At 37.7% G+C, this 8,482-nt stretch overlaps 1 long non-coding RNA gene across 5 annotated transcripts; it reads left to right on the top strand.

Annotated features, from left to right (window-relative positions):
• Positions 1–265: 265 nt before the first annotated feature.
• LOC113303432 lies at positions 266–2,936 on the top strand. 5 transcript variants are annotated; one of them, XR_003337482.1, is made up of 5 exons: positions 266–753; positions 860–957; positions 1,123–1,481; positions 1,561–1,620; positions 1,825–2,933. It is a non-coding gene; the product is annotated as an uncharacterized LOC113303432 (long non-coding RNA). The 5 variants fall into 5 exon arrangements; XR_003337479.1 differs by having other exon boundaries at positions 1,123–1,253; positions 1,391–2,936; XR_003337481.1 differs by having other exon boundaries at positions 1,561–2,934.
• The last annotated feature ends 5,546 nt before the right edge of the window (positions 2,937–8,482 follow it).

The raw sequence follows: 8,482 nt of genomic DNA, 5'->3' as shown, positions 1-8,482 counted from the left end.
TCCTTGAGGGTGCCACGGTTGCTGCTGATTGGTGCGGCAATCGATATTAGTTCTTTTTTCGAGTTTCGAGATGATGATATAATAAATTCATGCGAAGGTATGTATTTTTTTTTTTTGTGTTTATTGGGAGTTTTTTTATTTTGTGTATTGCATTTGTTGATGGTGAATCTGTTGATTTTGTTGGTTGAAGGGCCCTAATCGACTTAAATTTTTTGATACTCTTAACGAAGATTGCGAGAATTATAGGTTAATTAAGGTACATATCCACTCTACTATTTTTTAATTCGTTGATCACGAGTAATCCAATTTTAAGTTTCTTTGAAGTCTCATTCAGAGTCTTTTAAATTACTCTAGCTTGGAAGTCTAAGTTTGGTGATCATATCCGGTGTGGTTCCAAAGACTGTTATTCGAGTAAGTAAATCTGCTAATTTAGGATATATATTGATAAATAAAGGCCTGAATTTCTTATGTGTTTGCCTCTCTCAAACCCTACTTCATCATCCTCTTCCGAAATTCGAGATTCTGAAACAGAAATTCCGTGTTTCAAACCCTACTTCATTATAACGCCCTATGTGTGTTTAGTTTCTCCTTCTACGTGTTTCTCTAATTCTACCAATCTGTTTCGAATCTCTTTATTAATAAATCGAAAGTCTGGAATTCGAATTGGTATACTATCTAGTTGATTATGATTTTGTGTAACTCGGTTTCAAAGGTTCGTGAAGATTTGGAGTTTCTAATGCCACGGAGAAGAAGGTAAACCCTAGCGCAGATCTTTTTGACTATTCGTTCTAAGGTGTTTGAGTTTTAAGGTGTTTGCCACAAGTTTTGGATTTAACACATCAATGATGTCATATTTCAGCTGTACAGAGAGAACTTGATTTACCAGCTCGAGGTGATTTTTATTGTGCTCGAGGATTGCTTGGGCAGGGAGAAGATCAAATTGAAAGAGATGCACATGTAAGGAAAAATAACTATGAAATTTGGAATTAATAGTAATTGCCTTACTTCTTAACCAATATGCTTTAATTATTGGTATTTTTCTTTGATCCAATTAGTGTTGGTTCTGCTTCCTTTATCATGTATTAAATAGCTATAAGATGGTGAATTTTTGAAATCTGGCAGGTTAAGAAGATACTGTTGCTTCCATAGTTTTGAGAGTGTGCAGCTAGAAGAGGTGAGACTGGTGATGGTGGATAAGCTGGTGGTGATTTGCAGAACAAAGATGGTGTTGTAGCTGCTGTTGAAGTAATTAGGTATCAATAAGAAGTTCTGTGGTTGTTGCTTTTGATAATTTAATGGTTTGTTTCCAGGGATTGTAACTTACTGATGATATCAAAGGTATGCCAATGCCCAATAAATAGTGAGTTTTTGCTTTTTACTATGCAAGCAGAATTAGCCAATTAGCAAAACATTTTTGAATGCAAGCCTATGGAGTGAATTTAACGAGATGGCGATGGAGTTATTATTTACGATATGCTAAGGTAATACTCTTATCCTTAGGTATCACTCGATGATTTTAATCGTCCTCAATTAACTATACATTTATAGTCTGGATTGCAGTGGAGATGCTGGAGGAGTGTTTTGATTCATTATGAATTGGATACTCATTATGTCAATAAGGTTGTCATTTATTCAGTTTTTTGTTGGCAGTGTTTTTTTTTGTCTTGCATCATTATCTTTATAATATACCGGTTTATATAGTATACATGCTGTTGGGAAATCGATATATCCCTTAGACAGTAAAAACTCGGTTTATATACATTTAATTGACATTCAAACAATGAAACTCAGTTTGATTTGTCCTTTTTGGTGAATTACTTGCAGGCTTACATGGCTTGCATTATGCAAGATCATTGGTAAGTCTCTATTTACAGGATATCCAATTACTGTTATGTTTTGCATCGAATTTCAAAGCATATTGATCACATCTTAATTCTGATAATATTGCTTTTAGAACTGAGCAATGTTGATCTAGCGACTCATATAGTCTCACTCTATGAATTTTTTCTGGATATGAGTTTCTTTTGAGTGATTAAACTGGAAAATTATCAAAATTGTAGCATCCATATCACATTAACATTGTTAAGAAAAAAAATGTGAATGTAGTGTGTACCTTCAGGGCATGTTAATGATTTCAATTGCAGAGAAACAATAACAGAGGCAACTGCGAAGAAAGGTAACTTTAATATGCCCAGTAATATTTGCTCGAGCTTGGGTTCTTTAACTCCTCCAGTCACAGATATACAGTTACCTCTTGAAATTGGGCTGAAGTTTTATTCGCATTTCCATTATATATTTCAGTAGTTAATAATTTTATTCGCACTTACACCATTCTCACTGGAACCAAGTACCTGACTGGAGATTAACTTTGGAGATACCACATCGGCATTACTTTGATGTGTATCTTGAGCAGTATTCTGATAGCTTCTATTTTTTAGTTCAACATTACATTGTTCATGCTCATGAAATGAAAATGTGAAGAAATGTGAGACCTACTTCTATGATCAGGAACTATCTTAATTGGGATATTTTTGCAGTATTGCAACTATCTGTATTTTAAGGATTCTTCTTTGTAGAAAATGCTCACGGATGGTATGGCAGAAGCGTTGTGTTTGAAATAAAATGAAGTGGCAAGCTCCAAATACATGTTCAGATCCTTCAGAGACAAAAAAAATGCAAGGCTTGAGAGTAGTAATCATTTTCAAGGTACATGACATGCAGAAAATGACTGTAAAAATGATTATTGATTATCAAGAGTAGTCAATTAAGGATGCTCCCTTCCTTTTAACATTATTCTTTTGTCCTGTGCATGTATTGACTGCACTAGATGATAAACTTGGCATAGAATTCTTAATTTTGTGAGTTATTGTTGCTGGGCACACAATCCGTGATCCATATTATCATTGCAACTGTATGAGTGAATTCATGTGTCTAATAAATGGGAAATATGAAGTGAAGTGCTACTTGAGGAAACGAGAGGACAAGGCTAACTGATTTTAATTTAGGGATCACCTTTGCCACTAGAATTTCAATCCACCGTCGGTCAGTAGGTGCCTAATTTGACCTGACTACCAAAACAAACATGCTGGGATTACTTCCACGGCTAACGGTAACCTATAATGATGTAATAGGAACACAGCAACTCCAAGTTGCACCATGACCTATACGGTAGCATTTGAAACCTATACGGTAGCATTTGAATTTTTTTGATCTCTATCTCACTCGCCATATACACCTATGTCTATGATGTAACATTTCACATCCCGAATATCCCTTAGCCATTACTACGTACTGGCAGCAAGCAATGTGGTTTTCTTAATTGATGCATTGATGCATTCGTTAAGTGTACTATTGACATCTATACATATTAGTGTTATTAAATTGTTGGAGGATGACGTTCGATTTTATAACCTAACATAATTTAGCTATATTAGAATTATGCTACGGGAGAAAACTAACCCTAGCCTTCCATAACACTAAACATGGTTGATCTTGGATTTGCCGGTGAATAAGTTTCTTATATCATTAGATGACCAGTCCACATTTTGATTTGTAGGAAAAATCTTTTGGACAAGCTGGACACATGTGAACTGAATGCTCATCTCAGAGAACCATGCTGTGGTTGTGCCTCACAACCATGGTTGATGGAAGCTAAATATCACAACCGAATGAGGTGATCTTGACTGGAAAAATGGCGTTTATAAATGTGCTAACCAACAAGTAATTTTTATTTTATTTTTGCAGTTGGATTACCTACTTGCTGCTTTACAGTTATCCACTACTACTTTAATCGATAGCTCAATGTCATTTTGCAGGTTGCGCAATTATTTTGCAATTCCCACCCTGCCCAATGATAGGTGTTGTAAAACACCTAATTTTATATTTAGTATTTATGCTTTCTTTGCTATTATCTTTGTGAATTGCATCTCTTATGCTTAGTTTTGAGTTATTAGGTGCAATGGAGTCCTTTTGAGCAAAAGAGAAAGAAATCGTACATTTGGAACGTAAAAGGCAAAAAGGTCAATTCACGACGAGTGATACTTGGAGCCAGCTAAAGTGATGCAGCAAAAGAGGTGAAGAATATCCGTCAATTCCGTGCAACTGATAATTAAGCAAGAAAAAAGAGTGGGCAGTCAGTCCTCTAAAACTGACAAGCCAAATATCACTTTGTGGCCCTTATCAAGGAGTGCAGGGTGCCAATATCAATTGTATTCATTACAACCCTAAAACCTAGAGAATTCTCCTCATTATCGTGTCTGTCTGAAACTGAGAGACTTGAGGAAATAGAGGCGCAGTCGAGAGTAATTGAGAGATCCATGAAGTTTTGATCGGAGATGATGGAAGCGGTGGTGAATAATGGTTCGAATTAAATCTATATATTACACGAGAAGATTGTGGGGGTGATTCTGAGCAATTACAGAGAGGAAGAAGGTTTATTGTGAGAAGAACTGAGATGAATCCGCTGCTACTGGTAGGTCAAGGAAATGGAGGAATATGGTTATCCCTTATCAGAGGCAACCGGGTATCATTAGCTCAATCCCCATCAACCCTAAATCGATAGTTCTCTTTCTCTCGGTCAATCATTTGTTCCTAAAACTGAGAAGAGAAAGAATCAGCAGTTACCGCTGTTTTATCACCTGAAATTAAGAGTAATCTCGTTGCTGCTGCTGTTATTACAAGATCAAGAAGAAAATGATTAATTGTTGTCGATCTCAGAGAGTGGAAAGTGTTGTTCATCAATGACACAGAGGGAAATTCAGAGATTTAATCTGAGAGAAACACTGCAGAGAATGAATCAACAGGGGTTCACTTAAAATCGAGTTTTGTGAGTGATTTGAATCCCAAATGAAGAACTAGAATCTTGGTTTTGGTTAGAATTTGAGTTTGAGTCTTTTACAGAGAACAAGTAATGGTGGATTGTTGTTGAAATTGAATTTAGGGTTCCTGAAATTAGGCCCGAGCTGAAAGTGCTGATGGTCATGGGTATGTGTTGGATTCAAGTTACAGGGAGAGGATGCAACAGTGAGAGATGGGTGTTACTGCCATGGTCACAATGGCGTTGTTGTTGTAAATAATGTGGAATGATGAAGCCACCAGATGCAGAGGAGGTATGAAGTGTAGCTGATGCAGCTCGGTGCCGAGTCGATTGTGTTGTCACTACAATAGCAGATGAAGAAAGAGCTACAACTGATGAATTTGTGAGATAAGAATGAATCAGGGTTTGGTTTGGTATGAGTTAATGTTGCAGAAATTGTAGCTAGACTGGAGGAATTAGATGGATGGGTATGCTACAGATTGATGTTGCTGCTAGTGAGAGTAGAAGCTGAAATGGAAGATGCAGGTAGTAATAGAATGAGATTGGAGATGGTGGTAATTGAGAATATGCAGGTGATGGATTAAGTGAGAGGAAGCTGCAGCTGTTGCAGGTACAGTTCTGGTGAAGATTAATGTTTTCTCCATGGGTACCATATGCTTGAAGGTTTAGGAAGAGGAGGAGCTGTTGCTGTTGTCTCAGATGGTGAAGCTATAATGATGGTGAGTAAATGGGGATTGGTCTGCAATGGGTACTGTGTGAGTGTGCTTTCAAGGGTGAAACAGTGGTTTGTATGGCTGTGAAAGATTGGGACTGCAAGCAAGTAGTTGTTGGCTGGAATGGTTGTTAACCAGCAAGAAAGAAGAATGTGCTTTGAGCTGCAAGATTACAAGATGCTGGGATTTGTGGAGTTGCAGTGGTGTTGGTAGAAGCTATGGCCGGCCAAGATGGTGCAACACAAGGTTAAGGCCTATGCGATGGCCTTGGCCAACACTAACTCAGACAAGTCATCCCAGTTAGCTACTTAACTAGCTGACTCGGTTCTGACTGAGGGGTCAGCTGATTTGAATCGGTCGTTGACTGTGTTGATTAACTCCTTGACCAAGTTAACCCGTTGACCGGTGACCGGACGGACTTTGCTGGTCACCTGAACATTTTTTCGACTGATTTCCGGCGACCCTCGGACCAACTTCCATCCACTTTTCGGCGACTAATTTGGCAGAGTTTTTACATGGTTTTTTTTTATCACTTTTGGGCCATGCGGATTTTCATCTAATAGACTTTGAAGACTAGACCTAATTTTGGAAAGCAAAGGGATATAAAAGGAAGACTTATACAACTTTTGGGATTATCACGTTTTATTATTCTTTTTGGAGCTTTGGAGAAAACTATTTCTAGGGTTTGCTTTGCTTTCATCTTCTTTATTATTTTATTGATCATGATGATGATGAACTCCATTATTATGAGTAACTAAATACACTTGTTGGTTATGGGATAAAAGTTGATTTCTCAATGCATGTTATTTGATTCTATGGATTAGTTTTGTCTCAACTTTATTGTTTATGATTCATGGTTTATAGTGTTTTAGGATTTGATTGTTTGATTGGTTGAGTCCGGAATCAATCCGATTTGCTTTCATCTCTAGAGCTATATTAGAGTTTTCAATACGTAAAAATTTTTTGTCCATGATTTTAAGTAGCATAATTGTGGTTAGTGCTTGTAGTGATAGATCCTACTAGTCACATGTGAATCATAACCTTGGTTAAAACAAATTAGTGCTCTTACACGTTTGTTTGCTTTGATTAGTCTTATTCCATAAATCTTAAAGCTTTTAGGGAGTTAAACTTAATTGTGCTTTTACACTTTGGGTTGCTCTCTACGAAGAATTCACATATGCATCTTTTAATGTGGTTGTGATGAAAATAGGGAATTAGCGGGATGCTCTTGCGATCAAGGTATTCTAGGACTTTTATTAAATAAGAGATTAAATTATCAATTCTATTCAATGATGAAAAATACATGCTTGTGAATGATACTATCCCATGACCAATATCTTCTCCTTATTGATTATTCCAACTATTTACTTTGCTTTACTTTATTTTATTTGATTTGCTAAAACAAAAACCCCCCTTGGTTATCTTAGAAACCGAAAATGGCATAACAACAAAGGCCTCCCTGTGGATACGAACTCTTTCCTACCACTTTCTACATTATTGTAGTTGAGTAAGGAAGTGAAATTATATTTATCGATTGACAACCGATCAAATTTTGGCGCCGTTGCCGGGGAGGCATCGGCTCGTTATTAAGTTTTTAGTTTCTTTTCAGTATTTTTGCTTCCATATTTGCTTTTTGTTTCTTGTCTTGTTTCTTACTTGTTTGTGAGAATTGTTTTCAGGTACCTAATCCCTGGCTTCTAAAGATTGAAACTATCCAAGGTGCGGAATAGCCGCTCGAAGAGGCACAATACTCCAACCAAGTCAAGGTACAACGGAAGAACAATAGCTAGCAGTGGAAGAAGAGTTACAACAAGAGGTACTGGTTGAATAGGAACCACCTTTTGAAGAAGAAGAAGAAGCAATGGGTGATGCAAATCGTACACTCAAGGACTTGGCTTCTCACAAGTTGGATACACAACAAGGGTGTATACAATCAAATTCTACTTTTGAGATCAAGCCGGGGTTGCTTAGAGAATTACCAAAGTTCCATGGCATGGTGAATGAAGACCCAAACAAGCATATTATGGACTTCCACACCATTGTCACGGCCATACTTCCAGCGGATGTTGAAGCGGATGGTGCAATGTTGAAAGTTTTTCGATTCTCTTTGATGGATAATGCTAAGGATTGGTTGTGTTATTTACCCCCCGGAAGTATCACAACATGGAATGGGTTGAAGAAACTCTTTCTAGAGAGGTATTTTCCAGCATCCAAGGCTACTCAAATTCGCAAAGAGATTTGCGGGATGAAGCAAAATGTGGGAGAATCCTTATATGAATGTTGGGAACGATACAAGAGATTGGTGGCAAGATGTCCTCACCATCAATTCAGCGATGCAATGATCATCCAATACTTCTATGAAGGACTCAATTCAAGTGATAGGAATCTTCTTGACGCTGCGGGTGGTGGTGCACTAGTGAACAAAACGGTGGCAAAAGCTAGAGAGTTGATTGAGAACATGGCAGCAAACTCCCAACAATTTTTGAGTCGTGGTTCGGACGTGCTCTTAAGGAGAGTAAATGAAGTGAGCGAGGTAGAGGAACTTCGTCAACAAATGGGTAACGTGACAGCAATGTTGCAACAAGTTGCAGCCGCGGTGATACCAAGTTCTTCTCAAGGGTATGAAGACTCCAATGAACAAGCTAATGTGATCTTCCCAAATCAGCAAAGACGGTATGATCCCTACTCCAACACTTACAATTCGGGATGGAGAGACCATCCCAATTTTAGCTATGCCAACAAGCAAGGAGCGGTTCAACAACCTACTTTCAACCGTCCAAGTGGATTTCAACCACAAGAACAACAATTTCAGCAACCACAACAATCAATGCAAGGTCAAGGTTCAGATATTGATGCAAAACTTCAAAAGATGATGCAAGGCATTGGTACCATGTTTCAAGAGAGCCAACAAGAGACTAAGAGCGCTATTAAGGAGTTGCAGACAAAAATGAGA

Source organism: Papaver somniferum, chromosome 8 (assembly GCF_003573695.1).
Source record: "Papaver somniferum cultivar HN1 chromosome 8, ASM357369v1, whole genome shotgun sequence".
NCBI classification, from domain to species: Eukaryota; Viridiplantae; Streptophyta; class Magnoliopsida; order Ranunculales; family Papaveraceae; genus Papaver; species Papaver somniferum.
Note: the sequence above shows the minus strand (reverse complement) of the source record. Positions and strands in the feature narration are given on the sequence as shown.